Raw genomic sequence first — 20258 nt, forward strand, 5'->3', positions numbered from 1 at the left:
AGCCCTAAGGTGCTTTAATAAAAAATTAAAAATAATAAAAATATTTTGTAATACAAAAAATAAATAAATAAAGGTGAAATGATCTCTTGTGTCCTGAGGGTGGAGCAACAACCCATACCTAGGGGAGCAATCTGTATTTTGTTTGTTTTTTGGAGCCACACCTGGCAGTGCTCAGGGCTTACTCCTCGAGCTGTGCTCAGAGATCACTTGTGGTGGAGCTCAGGAGACCATTGGGATGTTGGGGATCGAACCCAGGCTGCCGTTTGTATCATTTTATTTGGAGCTCGCGGATGGCCACCTCTAGGAAAGGGCTGGGCCTGACTCACCACCTGCAGGCCCCAGAGTCCCCAGGAACCGTGTATGAGTGTTTCTGACCATGCGATGCCCCTGACCTGCCCAGCTCAGCCATGCTGTCATGTCTGAGTCAGGTCAGAGTCTCTTCACTGGCTGGGGAGATGGCTCAAAGGGATGGAGCTTCACTCTGCATGCCAGAAGCCTGCAGTACAATACCCCAATCTGCACGCTTCTCTGAGCAAGCCGGGTAGCCCAAACCCCCCAGCTCACTACCCACCTCCCTGGAAAAAAAGAATATATTTACCCACAACAAACAAAATTCAACCACTGGTGCTCAAGTAAATAGATTCTTTTCACTTAGTGTAACTTGGTCTTGGGCTTGATGTTGGGACCCACATATAAAGGGGGTGTTGAGAGATGATGACGAGGGTCGAAGCAACCTGTCTGCATGCAGCAGCCCCGGGTTTGATCTCCAACATTGCATGGTGCCATCAGCACCAGGGCTGGAAGCAGCTCCAGCATTGCTGGCTCTGTCCAACACCCTCCTCCCCCAAAATGCCACCAACAGCTAGAAATGGGTGATTCTAGGCATCAGGGCCTCTGAGCATCATTCCTAAGGAAATTGGCCTTTTCCCTCCAAACTCTGGCCTCATAATTACAGGAGGGCTAACAGAGATATGATCATCAGCTCTGGCTCAAGACAAACCCCAGGTGAGAAGTCAGTGGCCTTGGCTGGCCCTCTCCAACACAGAGATCCCCCAGCCAGCCTTCACGGCCAGATCTGGGTCACAGGCTCAGCGGGAGATGCTAGGGATTTAGAAATAGCCAGGACTAGCTCAGAACAGTGCAGCAAAGGAGCATTTAGTTAGGGAACAGGTAAGCAGAAATGTGTCGTCAGGGCCAGGGATGACTGAGGGGGCCGGAGAGCCTTTCAGCCCTGACTCCCCACACTGCCTGGCTCCCACATACCAGGAGGAGCCCCCACGTACTGCAGGTGCGGCCGCAAAAGAGAGCTAGACTGGTGGCATCTGAAGTTGCTGCCAGCAAACCCCTTTCTCCTGACCGAGGCAGCCAGGCCTGGTTGGTCCTGTGCCCTGCGTCCCCCTCAGGCTCTGAGGGGAAATGGCCGGAGAGGATAGGCGGCCCCCCACACTTCCTCCAGGGCTTCCTGGAGGCTGCTTCACCCGTCCAGATGGCCCTGGAGCAGCTGGACTCCAGAAGGAGGTGGCCAGAGAGACTGAGTCACTCTCTTGGCTCTGCAGTACACGAAACAAACCACACTTGCCCCATCGAGAAGCAACCCTCTCCCAGGGCTCCAGTTCCCCAGGGGCCACAGAAACCACAAGGCGCATTCGAGAGCACAGAATTCCAAGCAAAGGGGATTGAGAATAGCCAGAGGGAGGAGGATGTGCTCCTAGGCCATTAGACAAATGTGGGAAACCGAGGCAGGAGCTAGGCCATGGGATCAGGGTTATTGCAGCCCACACGTGGTGAGTGCCTGCCATGTGCTGGGAACAGAGCACCCCACAGGCCAGTCCAGGAAGCAGGTAGTCACACTGCGGCTCTCGGAGAGATGTGTGAGAGTGTCCAGAATGTGGTCAGATCAGGTTTCGTCCGCAGCCTGGTCACTCTTGAACTGTACTTAAATGCCTCTGTTTCCCCATCTGCAAAATGAGCTTGTGGTAGCAGTCCCTGTCTCACAGACTTGCTGGGAAAACTGGGCTGAGGCGCATGGCGAGTACTCAGAATAGGGCCTGCACAAAATAAGCGCTCGGGGCTGGAGTGATAGCACAGGGGGCTGGAGTGATAGCACAGCGGGTAGGGCGTTTGCCTTGCACGCGGCCAACCCGGGTTCGAATCCCAGCATCCCATATGGTCCCCTGAGCACCGCCAGGGGTGATTCCTGAGTGCATGAGCCAGGAGTGACCCCTGTGCATCGCCGGGTGTGACCCAAAAAGCAAAAAAAAACAAAAAAAAAAAACAAAATAAGCGCTCGTGGGTGGAGTGATAGTACAGTGGGGAGGGCACTTGCCTTGCATGCAGCCTGACCAGGGTTCCATCTCCCAAGCCCATCAGGAGTGATTCCTGAGTGCAGAGCCAGGAGAAACCCCCAAGCATCACTAAGTGTAGCCCCCACCAAAGTGTCCTCAATGCCTGAGTGTCAGGCTTATGAGGCCCATTTAGTAGAAGAGGGTGTGGAACCTTGTGAGAATGATGTCTTGGCAGCCCCATCATGTCAAATGTGGAGTGAGAGCTCCGACCCAGGCCAACTCTGCCCCAGCACCTGTACTGTCAACCCTGGGCCACTCAGCACTCTGAGTGATTGTGGCCACTGGCCTCCCATGATTTCGCCCAGAGGTGCACAGGGGTCCGCCCAGGCCAGCACCAGAAGGATAATGGCCGCAAGCCCAGAACACCTGGTTTTGTTTTGTTTTGGTTTGGTTTTGCTTCCTGGGTCACACCCAGCGATGCTCAGGGGTTAGTCCTGTCTCTGCACTCAGGAATTACACCTGGTGGTGCTCAGGGGACCATATGGGATGCTGGGAATCAAATCTGGGCCGGCCATGTGCAAGGCAAACACCCTACCCGCTGTGCTATTGCTCCAGCCTAGGACACCTGGTTTTGAACCCTGGCCTGTGATGTGGTTCTCTGAGTCTGCATCCCTTGCCAAACAGGCCTCAGTTAGATGGCTCTCAGAGCATTGGTGACTCCCATCAGCGGGTCGAAGGGACAGTGTCGTGAAACACACCACCCGAGGGAAACCACCAGTCTGGGGAAGGCCTCTTCCCCTGCCGGCTCTCAGCTGAAAACTTCACTTCCCAGGCTCCTTTGTGGCTGAGGAGGAAGCTGGAAGGCTGACAGAGACTAATACAGACCATCTAGATGCAGGGCCAACTCAGTGAGGAGTCAGGCCTTCGTGCTCCTTCCTTCTTGCCTGTAACACAGATGAAAGAGCTGTGTCCCAGCAGCCATTCAGGACTGACAGAAGCAATAACCGAGGAGGTCATGCCTGAGCCCTGACACCACTGTTGAAAGGCCAAAGCAGCCCTCTACCTCCAGTCATCTTGTCTGTGAAAATAACTCCTGTGGGGCTGGGAGACAGCTCAGTGGGTCAAGTGAATGCTTTGCATGTTGCAGCCCAGATTCAATCACCAGCACCCTGCGATCCACCTTCCAGTCAACACTTGAGTGAGAACAGAGCCAGGAGCACCTCCAGGTGTGACTCCCAAATAAACCAAAAATACGCACATCTTTCAATTTTTTTAAGCAATTACTCAGACATCCCTTATTCCACTTCCAATTTATAACAATCATCCTGTTTGTTTGGTAGGACTCACCAGGGCCCAAAGTGGGCAGTTGGGCACCAGAGGCTGCCCAACTGGGCACCCAGCACTCCTGATGGGAGAACCCTGCCACCAAGTCTCAAAATCAACAGACTATCTGAGAGCGGGCATGGTGCTGGACGGACTATTTATGCACAGAGCCTATCACTGTCAGCACTGAGAATGGCTGTGCCTCAAACAACATTTTAAAAAATCAGTAGAGCCTTTGCGGCCCCGCGCGAGATCGACCCCGGAGGCAACTGAACCACTTTGGACACGAGCGGCGCCCCCAAAATGCCTCCAAACTGTGTGCTGGGAGCTTCTGGCCCAGGCGCTGCCGGCGGGGTATGCTCTTTTCTCTCTCAACTCTTTCTTTTTGAACGCAGTGAGGCTATAGCCAGTTTTTAGACTCTACAGGAAGCCCGGGATAGCCGATGGGCGGGACTTCCAGATCCGCCCTGTGCCGGCTGACATTTAAGCACAGAGCCATGTGGGGACGCTCCTTTGCGGCCCCGTGCGAGATCGACCCCGGAGGCAACTGAACCACTTTGGACACGAGCAGCGCCCCCAAAATGCCTCCAAACTGTGTGCTCGGAGCTTCTGGCCCAGGCGCTGCCAGCGAGTGATGCAATTACCAAAAGAATTTTCCTTGGACTTCATATAGAAATCCAAAACCACACGGCTGCTATTGCAGCCGCGCGACCTAATATCTCTTGATTGTCAGCAACGTGTAAATGTTCCTTTTTGGCAGGGCTTACCGTGGGGGGAAACTCCAAACAATAGTACTAAGCTTTTTGTTGAAGGGTAAAAGATTGTAGCGATAGAATTTTAGGCAGAATTTTCCCTGGACTTTATATAGAAACCCAAAACCGCGCGGCCGCGGCAGCGGCAGCCTAATGTCATCTAATCATCAGCAATATGAAATGGTTCCTTTGTAATGGGTTGGACTTTGGGGGGACCATAATAGGGTTAAAGTTTGTAGCGACATGTAATTTCTGGCTGTACTTTCCCTTTATACAGAAATTCAAAGCCGCGAGGCCGCTGCCATGGCCGCGCAACCTATTGTCATTTAATCATCACCAATATGAAATGGTTCCCTTTTAACGGGTCGGACTTTGGTGGGAAATCCTAACAAGAATAGTAAGTCTTTTGCTGAAATATTGAAGGCCACCAAAGTGGTAGCCATCTCTATAGACTGAACTAAGCCATATCCCCACGCCGGCTGAGAAGAAATATCCTTCTTTCTCGGGAAGAAACGTGGCGTGGCGTTAACCATAGTATGATGTCCATTAAGCTGACACGGACCTGGTGGCGTGGGAATGGGATACAAGGGAATAAATTATTATGTACTTGGAACAGCGGGACGCTGGTGGAATCCTGAGCCGGGGCCGATACCAGCGTATTACTTTTGGTTCCAGAAACTGCTTGCAGACATTCTACCAGACTATCAACTAAGCCAGAGCCCCACGCCGGCTGATGACGAGAAATAACCATCTCTTTTGGTTTGTTTTCCCTTTGTCAGGCAGCGTGGTGATTACTAAACAGGCGTGATCTCGGTGGCTCGGGACGAGGGGGGAAAAAAATAGAAAAGTTATGTAACAAACAGCGGGACTTAATATCTCTACATTCTCAGCAATGGAGAGCCCTCAAATGCTTCCTTGACAGTGGGACTGTCTTCTCTTTTTTGGGGGGAAACCCTAGCAACAATAGTGAGTTATGTGTTGAAACATGGACTGTAACCAAGGTAAAGCATAAACGAAGTGAAACTTATCACTTACAAGGGCGGGGACTGGGGGGGCGGGAGGTATAATGGGGTGGTTGGTGATGGAATATGGGCACGGGTGAAGGGAAGGGTGTTTGAGTACTGTATAACTGACATAATCCTGAGAACTTTGTAACCCTCCACATGGTGATTCAATAAAATTTAAATTAAAAAAAATCAGTAGAGCCAGGGTGAGTGACAGTACAGTGGGGAGGGCACATACCTCACACTCTGCTGACCTGGGCTCAACCCCCAACAGCCCATAGGGTCCCCCGCGTGACCCCTGAGCACAGACCCACGAAAAAGCTCTGACAACACCTGGTGTGGCCCCACACTTAAAAATAGATAAATAATTTTTTTAAAAATCAGTAGAGCCTGGCTCCAAGGCAAGCACTGGGCCTAAGCACCCCTCTGGGAAGTACTAGTGACAGAGGAGCAACGAAAGGCAAGCACCAAGGTTCAGGCTGGGCTACCCTGCAGCATCAACTGCTGGACCCCGACAGTGCAGACTCAACCATTTACAACACGGACTTACTTGGACCTCAATCTAACAAGCAACAGCAACAGCAACAATGTGTGTGTTTGTGTATGTCTGTATGTCTCTGTGTGTCTATGTGTGTACGTATGTGTCTATGTGTGTGTCTGTGTGTATGTATCTATGTGTGTATATATGTATGTGTATGTGTGCATGTATATGTGTGTGTATGCATGCTTCATGGAGAAATAGGGGGCTGAAGCAATAGTACAGCGAATCGGGTATTTGCCTTGCATGTGGCCAACCCAGCTTCAATCCCTGGCATCCTGATGATCCCCCAAGCACCACCAGGAGTAATTCCTGAGTGCAAAGCTAGGAGTAACCACTGAGCTGATTTAAAGAACTGCCTTTATTTTTCTTGTTTTGGGGCCACATCTGGCTGCACTCAGGGCTTACTCCTTACTCTGCTTAGGGATCATTCCTGGCAATGCTTAGAGCACCCATGGGATGCCGGACAAGCTGGGGTCTGCTGCATGCAAGGTATGCTCTACCCCTGTAATATCTCTCCACCCAACTTTTCAGATACTGCAATAGGGGCACAATTATACTAATAGAAGACTTTTTGTCTTTCATATATAAGAACAGAAAACTGCTGTCGGCGGGAAGGCAGTCAGGTAAGGCTGGGGGCCGAGTGCCCGTACGCAGTGGGGCAGCGGTACTGCCCGAGAGGAAAGGAGTGGGCACTGCAGGTGGGCAGAGAGTCCCGCTGTGTCCAGCAGCAGAGACGCAGGTAAACCCCTTCCTGGCCTTCTCTCCAGAGAAAGAGAATTGGCCTCTTGGTTGTAAATAAACACATTCACTTCCAGATTGGACGAGAGCCTGTGCTGGGGCGGGGGCAGCTGAGGGTCCCCCGTGCCAAGGAGAGAGGGAGTGGCCTCAAGGACGAAGAAGGGGCCTGGCCGTGCAAAGCCTGGGGGTTCACAGAGGACAAGAGAGGGTGACAACAGCCCGCCAGTGGCAGTCCACGGTCCCACTCGGGAATCTGGGTTACTTTGAGACATCTGGGGAGCCCGGAAAGGGTTTTATTTGTTTTTATTTGTGGTGTCTCTGTTCCCAGAGATTCTCAGGCCTGTTTCTTGGGCCCAGTAGTGCTGGGGCCGCCAGGCCACCCCATTGTTGCTCAGGGATGTCACACTGTATCGGGAATGGATCTGGGGTCTCCGTGAGTTCTCTCCCCCGCGCTAGAGGGGGGCTTTAATCCACACAATCTGATTTAATGTGGTAGCTTTGATTGTGGTAAAATACATACTAGCTGCACTGTTGTGATCAGTTTTAAGTGAACAATCCAGTGGCATTTACTACATTTTCAGTGGCACGCAGTTCAGCTGCACCATATGACACCCATGCCCCCACCCAGGAACCCCTGACTCACTTACTGTCACTTGCAACTTCCCCTCCTCCTAATTCATGGCAACCGCCAGGCTGCCTCCTATTCCTGTAGATTCAACAGTTCTGGATGTTTCATAAAAACAGAATTCGGGCTTACTCCTGGCTCTGTGTTCAGCGCTCACTCATGGCGGCCTTGGGATATTGGGGATCAAATTCGGGCCTCTGTGTGCAAGGCAAAAAACAAACCCACTATGGCACATGCTTTGCCAGCAGAAGCCTGGGTTCCATGCCTGCACTGCCAGGAGCTACCCTCAAATACCCAGGAGAGAGGGGTATAGGGGAGGGTGGAGGGCTAGAGAGGGAGGAGGGAGGAACAAGCACCCCAAGAGGTCAGGGACAGCAAGTCTGATGGTCTCAGGTTGATAGAGAGGACAGAGACCACCTAGAGCGGAGGAGAGGGACAGACGGTCCTCCCAGCATACTTAGGGCCCCTCCTGCAGCTTCCCACTGATTTAAGCTGTTCCCCAGATCAGCTCTGCCGGCCACCTGCCAGCCTCCGGGAGGTGCAGTGCGAAGCACCAGAGGCCTTTGCACCTTCCCTGCCATTAAGAGCAGAGAGCCGGGTGGGGAAGTGGGAGGGTCACGGGCCCCCAGCCACGGTCCCCCGGGTACTTGGCCAGATGAGACCCTGACTCAGTTTCCTCACCTGTCCCAGGCAGCTCGTGGAGGACGCCTCCCTCCAGCAGCAGCTACACGGGGAATTCTTGGCTGCACTGAGGTTTGGCACCAAGGAGCCGGCAGGTGGGTCTGGGGCAGGGCTGTGGGGGTGTCAAGAGGCCAGAGTCTATTAGCATCAGTCTCCCTTCCTGGGGAAGAGAACAGGGCAGGTCTTCCTGCACCCCCAAAGCCAGGAAAGGAACCAGAGAGACCCATAGGACGAGGTCAGGCATCTGGTCCTTGTATACTGTTGTCTGAACAGCTCAACAAAGTGCCAGCCAGGGAGCAAGAGTTCGAGGGGTCAGCTGCTGCAGTCCACAGCCCTCGGCCTGGGTCAGTCTGTGTCAGAACATCTCAGGCCCAGAGCCACAGCGCAGCAGAGAGGGTACTTGCTGACCTGAGTTCAGTCCCCAGCACCCCATGTGGTCCCTGAGGCCCTTCAGGAGTGATTCTGAGTGAAGAACCAGGAGTAACCCCTGGGCATCACTGGGTGTGACCCCATCCCCCACAAAAGGAGCATTTTAGACCCTTAGTAAGAGAATCACAAACACCCAAGGCAACAGAACCAAGCAGGAGACTGCAGCAGCTTGACACTGGGGCGGGTGCTGTAAGTTGGGGGATACTAGGACAGTGGCCAAGGGGAAGTGCCCCAGAGGCAGGCGGGCGCAGAACTGACCACAGGTCGGCTCCTGCAAGGCAAGCCCCATCTTGCTGCCGGCTATATCTCTGGCCCCCTCTATTTTTTTTAATCATTGGAACATTTCAGGAATTTTCATGTCATGCTTGCATGGGGCCACACTAATCTTCTATGGATTGTTCCAATATTACTCTGTGTGGCCAAAGCGGGCATGGATCAACTGCTTCCAATTCTCTAGGTAGGAAAGCATAACTGGTCCAATTGATAATTCTGATTCAGTTTTGGACTGACCAGCTAGCTTATATTGCCGAACCATTTCACAGTCCAACCAGCAACTGTGAAAGGCAAAGTGGACGAGGGTTCCAGCGTCACCAGATCGGCACCAGCATTTTCTTCCTGTTCTTGTTGTAGCCATTGTAGTAGGTGTATTATGGTTTTGATTTATATTGCTCTAATGAACGACGTGCTGAACACTTCTTTATGCACTTACTGATCATTTATTTACCTATCATTTTTGGAGAAATGTGCTTTCAGACCTTTGCTCTTTGCTTGGCTGGTTGTTTCTTGGCTACTCACAGCTGTCTGTTTTGGGCACTCCTGGTAGGGGCTTGGAGACCATATTCAGTGCCAAGGATGGAACTAGAATCTGCTCCACACAAAACAAGTCCCTCAGCCCCTGGACTATGCCTTCAGCCCTGTGTTTGCTTTGGGGGCCACTTTTTCCAGTGTCAGGGATTGAACCCGGAGCTCCTAAGTGGTAAGCATGAGTTCCTGACCTTTCAATCAGTCAACTCCTCTATTTACCTACGACTTCTTTCATTTATTCCAGTCACATTTGGTTGTGGATGAAGGGGGCTTGGGTCACACCCAGGAGTGTTTGAGGGATATTCCTGTCCCTCTGCTCAGGAGTGACTCCTCTCAATGCTCGGGAAACTATATGTGGTGCTTGGGATTTAACCGGGAACTAGCTGCAGGCAAGGTAAGTACTTTAACCCCTGTATTATTTCTCCAATACTATCTCACTCATTTTTAAAGTTAAAATTTTTTTTGTTTTGGTTACATTCAATATTTCAACAAAAACCTCACTATTATTGTTAGGAGTTCCCCACTCGAGTCAGACCTGTTGTGAAGAGATATGAGGCCACGCGGTTTTGGATTTCTGTACTTTAGCAACTAAGTCCAGGGAGATTTCTTCCAGATATTGGATCATTGCAAGCTTGTAACTCTCATCTGTGGTCGTCATACTATGGTGGTCGCCACGCCCTTCAGCCCCGGCAAGGAAGAGGCGCTCTCGAGAGAGAAATACCTTTCCCCTCCTGAGAGAAAGTAAAGTGAAATTTATCAGTTACGGGGAGGGAGGGGAGAGGGGGGCGGGATGGGAGGTGTACTGGGTTTGTTTTTTTTTTTTTTGGTGGTGGAATATGGGCACTCACTGGTGAAGGGATGGTTGTTTCAGCATTGTATAACTGAGACTTAAGCCTGAAAGCATTGTAATTTTCCACATGGTGATTCAATAAAATAACATTTTTATTAAAAAAATTTTTTGTTTACAATTTTCAGACAGAATATAGAGCTTAGATAGCCTAAAGAAGTCTTTTTTTTTTTTGGTAGGTATTGGTCCACCTGGAGGTGCTCAGGGCTTATTTCTGCCTCTGTGCTCAGGCATGGGGAAACATGTGGGATACTGGGGGGTCAAACCCTGGGTCTGCGGCATGCAAGCCAAGCAAGCACTCTACCTTTAGGCCTTAGCCTCTAAACAAAATCTTACATATACTTTAAAAGATTACAAATAATCTCTTTTTTTTGGGGGGGTCACCCGGCGATGCACAAGGGTTACTCCTGGCTTTGCATTCAGGAATTACTCCTGGCGGTGCTCAGGGGACCATATGGGATGCTGGGAATCAAACCTGGGTCAGCCGCACGCAAGGCAAATGCCCTACCCGTTGTACTATCCATCCAGCCCCCTACAAATAATCTTTCAAAAGGGAGTTCAGAGGCTGCAGCAATAGTACAGTGGGACTTGCATTGCATGTGGCTGACCAGGGTTTGATATCATGTGGTCCCCAGAGCACCACCCTAAATGTAGGGTCAGGAGTAACCCCTAAGCATCGCTGGGTATGACCCAAACCCCCCAAAAATATTAAAAATATAAGAGAGTTTAGAGGAAAGAGGCTGCATCTTAGATTGTTTTCTTTAGTTTAAAGGGTAAACATTCCTTTGATTGTTTTCTCAACAGTCTATGTTTTTTTTCTCCCATTTTAGAAATAACTGATTTTACTTTGAGACAGAATTCTTCTAAGAAAGTATTTTCCTTTACACATCCCTTCTCACTATAAATATGTATGTTATTCTCCTAATATGCAGTTACGGTTCTTTATCTATTAACTTCAATTTTTTTTAGTTTTATCTTATAGAAATTATTTATTTTATAGAAATTATTGTGTAGGTTCTCTCTTAATGTGCGTTTATATTGTGAGTTTTCATTTTTTTTCACTAATAAAATTTTTTAAATTTTTTTTTCTTTCTCTCTTTTTTAAATTTTTTAATTTTTATTTTTAATTAGTGAATCACCGTGAGGGTACAGTTACAGATTTATACACTTTTGTGCTTATGCTTCCCTCATACAAAGTTCGGAAACCCATCCCTTCACCAGTGCCCATTCTCCACCACCAGTAAACCCAGCATCCCTCCCACCCTCCCCAATCCCATCTCCTCCCACCCCACCCTGCCACTGTGGCAGGGCATTCCCTTCTGTTCTCTCTCTCTAATTAGCTGTTGTGGTTTGCAATAAAGGTGTTGAGTGGCCACTGTGCTCAGTCTCTAGCCCTCATTCAGCCCGCAACTCCCTTCCCCCACATGGCCTTCAACTACATTATAGTTGGTGATCCCTTCTCTGAGTTGCCCTTTCCCCAGAATGTTAGGCCAGCCTCCAAGCCACGGAGTCAACCTCCTGGTGCTTATTTCTACAATTCTTGGGTGTTAGTCTCCCACTCTGTTATTCTATATACCATAGATGAGTGCAATCTTTCTATGTCTGTCTCTCTCTTTCTGACTCATTTCACTCAGCATGAAACTTTTCATGCCGATCCACTTAAATACAAAATTCATGACCTCCTTTTTTCTGACAGCTGCATAGTATTCCATTGTATAGATGTACCAAAGTTTCCTCAACCAGTCATCCGTTCTAGGGCATTCGGGTTTTTTCCAGATTCTGGCTATTGTAAACAGTGCTGCGATGAACATACATGTGCAGATGTTGTTTCGATTATACTTTTTTGCCTCTCTAGGATATATTCCCAGCAGTGGTATTGCTGGGTCAAATGGGAGCTCAATATCTAATTTTCTGAGAAGCGTCCATATTGTTTTCCAGAAGGGCTGAACCAGTCGGCATTCCCACCAGCAGTGTAGAAGGGTCCCTTTCTCCCCACATTCTCTCCAACAGCGGTTGCTTTTGTTCTTTTGGATGTGTGCTAGTCTCTGTGGTGTGAGGTGGTATCTCGTGGTTGTTTTGATCTGCATCTCTCTGATGATTAGTGATGTAGAGCACTTTTTCATGTGCCTTTTGGCCATTCGTATTTCTTCCTTGGTAAAATTTCTGTTCATTTCTTCGCCCCATTTTTTGATGGGGTTGGATGTTTTCTTCTTGTAGAGTTCAACCAGTGCTTTATATACCATTGATATCAACCCCTTATCTGATGGGTATTGTGTAAATATCCTTTCCCATTCTGTGGATAGGTCTTTGTATTCTGGTCACTGTATCTTTTGCGGTGCAGAAGCTTTTTAGTTTAATGTAGTCCCATTTGTTGATCTCTGTTTTTACTAGATTGCTTAGTTCTGTGTCACCTTTGAAGATACCTTTATCTTCAATATCGTGGAGGGTTTTGCCAACCTTGTCTTCAATGTACCTTATGGTTTGTGGTCTAATGTTGAGGTCTTTAATCCATTTTGATCTGACTTTTGTGCATGGTGTCAGGTCAAGGTCTAAGCCCATTTTTTTGCATGTGGTTGTCCAGTTGTGCCAGCACCATTTGTTAAAGAGACTTTCCTTGCTCCACTTCACATCTCTTGCTCCCTTATCAAAGATTAGATGATCATACATTTAGGGTTGTGTATAGGGATATTCCACCCTGTTCCATTGGTCTATGGATCTGCCTTTGTTCCAGTACCATGCTGTTTTAATTGTTACTGCTTTGTAGTAAAGTTTGAGGTTGGGGAGGGTGATGCCTCCCATCGTCTTTTTCCCAAGAATTGTTTTAGCTATCCTTGGACGTTTGTTGTTCCATATGAATTTTAGGATTGCTTGATCCGTTTCTTTGAAGAATGCCATGGGTATCCTTATAGGGATTGCGTTGAATCTGTATAATGCTTTGGGGAGTATTGCCATTTTGACAATATTGATTCTCCCTATCCATGAGCAAGGTATATGTTTCCATTTTCTCATGTCCTCTTTTATTTCATGGAGTAGCGTTTTATAGTTTTCTTTGTAGAGGTCTTTTATATCCTTGGTTAGGCTGATTCCGAGGTACTTGATTTTCTGGGGCATGATTGTGAATGGGATTGCTTTTTTCATGTCCCTTTCCTCTGCCTCATTGTTTGTATATAGGAAAGCCATGGATTTTTGGGTATTGATTTTGTAGCCTGCAACTTTACTGTATAAGTCTATTGTTTCTAAGAGTTTCTTAGTAGAGGCTTTGGGCTTCTCTAGATATAGTATCATATCATCTGCAAATAGTGAGAGTTTTATTTCTTCCTTCCCTATCTGGATGCCCTTAATCTCTTTTTCTTGTCTAACAGCTATCGCAAGTATTTCCAGTACTATATTGAAGAGAAGTGGTGAGAGTGGGCATCCTTGTCTTGTGCCTGATCTTAGAGGAAAGGCCCTTAGTTTTTCTCCATTGTGGATAATGCTTGCCGTAGGCTTGTGGTAGATGGCTTCGACTATCTTGAGGACAGTTCCTCCAAAACCCATTTTGGTGAGAGTTTTCATCATGAACGGATGTTGAATCTTATCAAATGCTTTCTCTGCATCTATTGATATGATCATATGGTTTTTATCTTTACTTTTGTTGATATGATGGATTATGTTGATTGATTTCCAGATGTTAAACCATCCCTGCATCCCCGGGATGAATCCCACTTGGTCATGGTGTATGATCTTCTTGATGAGTTGTATTAACTTCAATTTTATAGAGCACTTAAAACTCCTTTTGATCTCTTTTTTTTCTTTTTTTGGGTCACACCCAGCGATGCTCAGGGGTTACTCCTGGCTTTGCACTCAGGAATTACTCCTGGCGGTGCTTGGGGATGCCGGGGATCGAACCCGGGTCGGCCACGTGCAAGGCAAACGCCCTACCCGCTGTGCTATCGCTCCGGCCCCTAAAACTCCTTTTTATCTCTTAAACCTGAATTTCCTAACGTTAAAACTGTAGTTGGCATGGGATAGTGGCCCCTCACCTTTGCCCCTCACCTTTGCCCACTCTCTGGGGCTGAGGAGTCAGCGTGCCTCCATGGGTGGGAACGCGGGTGCTAGAGGGAGGGTCAGCAGATGCAGTGCGGAGGTGGCGCCATGGTTGACCAGGGCATAGGGCCAAGGACAGGAGGGTGATTCCAATTCTCCTGAAAATCTCTGTCCTTTTCATTTCTTTCTTTCCAGATTTTGCTATCGGAGAGATTAATGTTTTCTCCTCCTCTCTGCACCGTTAAGCAGGATCCCTCCTGAGAGGAATTCCTGTTATGTGCAATGACACAAGAGCCTGGACACATGGGATGTCTTTCCATTTACCAGCTCTTTGACAAAATGATTCTCACCGTAGGATAGTGCAGTCATTTAGAGACCCACTTAGGGACCCTCTCGCCTTATTCCTAACATAAGCAGGCCAAGCTGTGTTACAGTAGAAAATTATTTTTTCTTCACTAAGGGCCCATTTTGCTTTTACTCAAGGTGGTCTAGCCTGCCAGGCCAGAGCCCAGGGGGCTTCCAGAAGGTATTAAAAATGAATTCCTGGGGCTGGAGCAATAGCACAGAGGGTAAGGCGTTTGCCTTGCACGCGGTCGACCCGGGTTCAATTCCCAGCATCCCATATGGTCCCCTGAGCACCGCCAGGAGTAATTCCTGAAAGAGCCAGGAGTAACCCCTGTGCATTGCCGGGTGTGACCCAAAAAGAAAAAAAATAAAAAATAAAAACCATGTTTTAAAAAATAAATAGGGGCTGGAGAGATAGCACAGCAGGTAGGGCGTTTGCCTTGCACGCAGCCGACCTGGGTTCAAATCCCAGCATCCCATATGGTCCCCTGAGCACGGCCAGGGGTAATTCCTGAGTGCAGAGCCAGGAATAACCCCTGTGCATCGCCAGGTGTGACCCAAAAAGCAAAAAAAAATAAATAAATAAAATAAAATAAAAAATAAATAAATAAATAAAAATAAAAATGAATTCCTCATCGTGAAACGGAATACAGGGCAAAAGCAAATCTAAAACAAAGAATAAAACCAAATTCCAAAGACAATGAAACCAAGTTCCAAACCCAGGACAGGCTGAACCGAAAACAAATCTGAAACACATCTGATGTGTGCAATGATGTTCCTACAAATGCAAACCCTCTCAGGAGGAGACAGGTCACGTTCAGGAGGGTCCTGTCAATCATGCCTCAAATGAACCCAGAGTCCCCGACAGTGAAGGCAGGATGGCTGTGCATGCTTTGGTCTCTGAGGCGAGGGCCGCTGATGCCCTGAAGTGAAACAGGGTCTCAGCAATTGAGGGTCCAGGGTGCTCCTGCTCTCAGGGACAGCTCCCTCCAAGTGTCCGGCACTCAGCAGGACAACTGGCCAGCTCAGCTCCCGACACACCCCAGTCCCAGTGGGTTGTTTTAGGTGGCCACTCATCCCTGGGGACCAGGAATAAGGCCAAGCCACATAGGTGCCAGGCTGGCTCGCCAATTCGCTCTCTTGTTATATTTTTATATATATATTTTATATTTTTAGGCCACTCCTAGCGATGCTCAAGACTTACTCTTGGCTCTGCACTCAGGGTTCACTCCTGGTGGGGCTCAGGGGACCGTATGGGAATTCAGGAGTCAAACCTGGGTTGGCTGCACGCAAGACGAACACATTACCTGCTGTGTTACTGCTCCAGGCCTGCTGGTTCTCTTACCAGCACCCAAGTAAGGCCACTTGAAGGCAAATTACTTGAGACAATATTGACGGGAGGAAAAAAATTAAAGAATGTGTTGGGGTGGGGCGGGGGGGGAGGAATCAGATCAGCCTGAGATGATAAACTCATGTTTCACCCCAGCGCTGAATCTTACTCGCGCATTGGGGTTAGAAACTCATACAGGAAGAGTTGGGAGTGTTGGGGGTTTAAGGTCATGGGCAAAGCAGAGTTCCTTGCTGCTGTTGTTGCTGTTGTTATTGTTGTTGTTGTTTGGGATCACACACAACATGCTCTGGGCTTACTCTTGGCTCGGTGCTCAGAGGTCACTCCAGGTAGAGCCTCGGGACCATGTGTGCCCTCCCTACTGTGCTATGTCCCCGGCCCCAGCCCTTCCGTTATGACCCTATGATACCCACGTGGGGTTTCTGGCCTCAGAAAGGAGGCCACAAGGCTCTGTTGTCTGCGGCAGTGGCCACACCCTCTCGGCCCCTGCTCCACCACCCGGGCTGCCAGCCACAGCCAAGAACTCCAGCCCTGTTAGGGGTTTTTTTAAGAGCACTTGTTTTTACATTTGGTTTACCCCCTCCCCATCCACACACACATCAGGCTGCCTGCACCTCCCCGCCCCAATGAGTGCATGTGTGAGTAAATGCACCATCACGCTCCAAAATAACCATATGGGATGGGGGGTAGGAGGAGGAGGTGTCACGTCTAGCGATGCTCAGGGATCACTCCTGGCAGTGCTCAGTCAGGGACCATATGGGGTCCTGGGGATCAAACCCAGTCGACCATGTGCAAGGAAAATGCCCTCCCCTGTACTATGGCTCCAGCCCCTAAAGTAGCCATTGCTAAGGGCCAGGAGACAGTAAAAAGGGCCAAGAGCAGACTCTGCGTGAGGGAGACCCGGGCTGTCACCGGCACCACTCAGTCTCCTGAGCACATCTGGGAGTAGCCCAGGGATAGCTCCCTAGCACCACTGGGTGTGCCCCTCAAAAAAATGTAATTGTTTTTGTGTGCCTGTGCCTGGGGGGACCAGCCTGGGATCATGGCTGCAGAACCACAGAAATTCTGTGGTGCGCACAGTCAACACAGAAACTGAGGAAAGCATCCTTTGCCTTCACAGCCCAGGCTTTTGAGAAAGTCAGGAACTCATGCTTATTTCAGAAACAAAGCAAAGTAGAGGATGTCGGGAGGACCCATTTGGGTTGGAAGATGCGAGCTGAAAGTAGACCATAGACCGAACATGAAGGCCACTCAATACCTCTATTGCAAACTACAACACCCAAAAGGAGAGAGAATAAAAGGGAATGCCCTGCAGAGTCAGGGTGGGGTGGTGGGGGTTGGGGGTGGTGGTGGGAGGGATACTGGGAACATTGGTGGAGGAGAATGGGCACTGGTGGAGGAATGTAAACGATCACTGTGTGACTGAAATGCAAACATGAAAGTTCATAAGTTTGTAACTGTACATCACGGTGATTCTCTAATTAAAAATTTTTAAAAAAGAAAGAAACAAAGCCAACTGAAAGGCAAGTGCGAGAGGAAAGGAGCGCCAGGCCGGGGGGCTGGGCCCGTGAAGCCTGGCTGGGGGGTCACCATGCACAGCAGAGGAAGGTTCCACAGGGACCAAGACACTCATCAGAGAATCAGAAAAGAGGGGTGGGAGGCTTCAGAGGGCGTCTGCTTCAGAGGGGGACCCCCTGGCTCTGGGCTACTTGGAGCAGCCATTGGGATGGTCTCAGTGCATGGCTGGCTGCATTGTGAAGGATTCTGAGCCACTTCCCTTTGTTCTTTAGGGGCTGGGGGACCACATTCAGAGATTCTCAGGTTTGCTCCCGGCTCTGTGCTCAGGGGTCACTGCTGATGGGGTTTAGGGACCCCCATCGTTGGCTGCATGCAAGGCAAACGCCTCCCTCGGTACAGTCTCTCCAGCCCCAGGGCACTATGCTCCATCCTTCCACAGCACGTGCCCACAGCACCTTTCCTGATTGTGGGGAGGGAGCTCTGAGCAGCATCTTGGCCGTCCACATCCTAGGCTGGCAGGCACAGAGCTGAGCTGGTCACCACGAGGCTTGAGGTCTGCTCTGCCCCTTCCTGCAAGGCCACTCTGCGTCCACTCACAACTGCACACAAGGCTCCTGGCATGAAGAAATGATCTGGGGGAGGCCAGGGCAGAGCGCCTTCCTGCAGGCTGAGGGGCTGATCCCTGGTACAACCCCACACTCGAGTGCAATCCAGGGTGCTCTGCCACCGGACTCCAGCAGCAGCAGAAGTGGGTGACCCCAGTGCACTGCAGCCAAGAGTGTGAGCTCCTGAGCACTGTAGCTCAAGCTTGAGGGCTGGGCATTGAACAGACAACAAAAACTGAGAAGGGAAAGGGAAATTGGGGGGCAGGGGGTGGGGGCGAACACCCAGGACTCTCAGGGCTTAATCCTGGCTCTGCATTCAGGATCACTCCTGGCGCACTCAAGTAAACATATGAGCTGCCGCTGCTGGGGATCAAACAGGCCTGAGCTATGCCCAAAGCAAGTACCCTCTTTTAAAAGTTTTAAAATTTTGGGGGCTGGAGCGATAGCACAGCGGGTAGGGCGCTTGCCTTGCACGCGGCTGAACCAGGTTTGATTCCCAGCATCCCATATGGTCCCCTGAGCACCACAAGGGGTAATTCCTGAGTGCAGAGCCAGGAGTGATACCTGAGCATCGCCAGGTGTGACCATGACCCAAAAAGCAAAAAAAAAAAAAAAAAAAAATTCAAACTTTTTTTTTTTTTCTTTTTGGGTCATACCCGGCGATGCTCAGGGGTACTCCCGGCTCTGCACTCAGGAATTACTCCTGGCAGTGGTTGGGGACCATATGGGATGCTGGGAATTGAACCCGGCTCGGCCGCATGCAAGGAAACCTATCTGCTGTGCTATCGCTCCGGTCTCTAATATACTTTTATAATTTAGTTTAATTATAGTTTTTTTGCTAAAATTTCTTGAATCACCCTGATATAAAGCTACAAAGTTAGTATATTAGAGCACATCCTGTCACCAGTGTCTATTTCCCTGCACCGTATGTGCTCAATTCCCTCCTGCCCGCCCAACCCCCACACCAGGCTGCCTCTATACAAGACTCTTCTTTTCCCTTTTAGGCTCTGTGGCTTGCAATCCTGTGACTGAGAGGGCATCATGGGTATCCCTTTCCCTCCTCCAGCACCCAGTTCTTGTCCAGAGAGGTCACTTCCCTCTGTCACTGTCATAGCGGCTCCTTCTCTGACCCAGCCCCGCACCCCACAGTGCAAGCTTCCTGTTAATGACCGGCTCTCCTGGCCTTTGTTTCTGTTGTCTTTGTTTCCTTACTCACAAATTAGTGCAATCATTCTCTGCCTGTCTCTCTCCCTCTGACTCATTTCACTCAGCATGGAACTCTCCGTGTCTACCCATGTCCATCCGTTAGCAGATCTCATGACTCCACTTTGTCCCTTTGTGCAGATGAACCACAGATTCTTTTTTGGGGGGGGTCATACCTGGAAATGCACAGGGGTTACTCCTGGCTCTGCACTCAGGAATCACCCCTGGCAGTGCTCAGAGGACCATATGGGATGCTGGGAATCGAACCCGGGTTGGCCGAGTGCAAAGCAAACGCCCTACCTGCTGTGCTATCACTCCAGCCCCTGAACCACAGATTCTTGATCTACTCATCTCTTTTTGATGTGCCCTACTATCGCTTCAGCCTCCCAAATTTTTTCATAATAAAATTGGTGGGTTTTTTTTATTTTTTGTTTTAGTAAAATGTGCATAAATTTCTGTTTTGCTTTGGGGCCACACCTGGTGATGCTCAGGGATTACTCCTGGCTCTGTACTCAGGAATTACTCCTGGCAGTGCTCAGAGACCATATAGGATGCCAGGGTCCAAACCCAGTTTGGCCTCCTGCAAGACAAATGCCCTACCCACTGTACTATCACTCCAGTCCCTAAAATTATGTAATTTTGATGTGAAAATGAAAAAGAAAACTGAAGATTTAATTATCTGGGTCTCAGTACTGAGGCTGACGTGTATTTCTTTTAATGAAGCCATATTTATGCTACAAAGCCATCTGTAAGCAACCATTATTTGCTAGCTCTCTGGAAAACAAGAATTTTTTTTTTCTTTTTGGGTCACACTCGGAATTGCACAGAGGTTACTCCTGGTTCATGACTCAGGAATTACTCCTGGCAGTGCTAGGAGGACCATATGGGATGCTGGAAATCGAACCCAGGTCAACCACATGCAAGGCAAATGCCCTACCCGCTGTGCTCCAGCCCCCATTTTTTTTTTTTTGTGCACTAAAAAAGCAACTTAAACATTTTCACCTTTTCATGGGCAAAATCCTTTAAACACTTCTTATTTGTAAGAGAACCTTCTCTCCACCAGCCCTCTACCCCCTTTACTTTTTCCTTTTGTAATGTGGAGGCTGACCTCAGGTCTAGATTCAAGGCATACAGTTGCTACTGGAGCAAACCCCAGCCCAGAACACTTTCTTCTTCATGCCCCA

General features: G+C 49.2%; 1 non-coding gene across 1 annotated transcript; it reads right to left on the reverse strand.

Annotated features, from left to right (window-relative positions):
• Positions 1-8706: 8706 nt before the first annotated feature.
• On the reverse strand, positions 8707-8810 carry LOC129404610 (U6 spliceosomal RNA). Its single transcript, XR_008629992.1, has one exon. It is a non-coding gene; the product is annotated as a U6 spliceosomal RNA (small nuclear RNA).
• Positions 8811-20258: the final 11448 nt, after the last annotated feature.

The sequence above is a fragment of the Sorex araneus genome, chromosome 4 (assembly GCF_027595985.1).
Source record: "Sorex araneus isolate mSorAra2 chromosome 4, mSorAra2.pri, whole genome shotgun sequence".
In the NCBI taxonomy this organism is placed as follows: domain Eukaryota; kingdom Metazoa; phylum Chordata; class Mammalia; order Eulipotyphla; family Soricidae; genus Sorex; species Sorex araneus.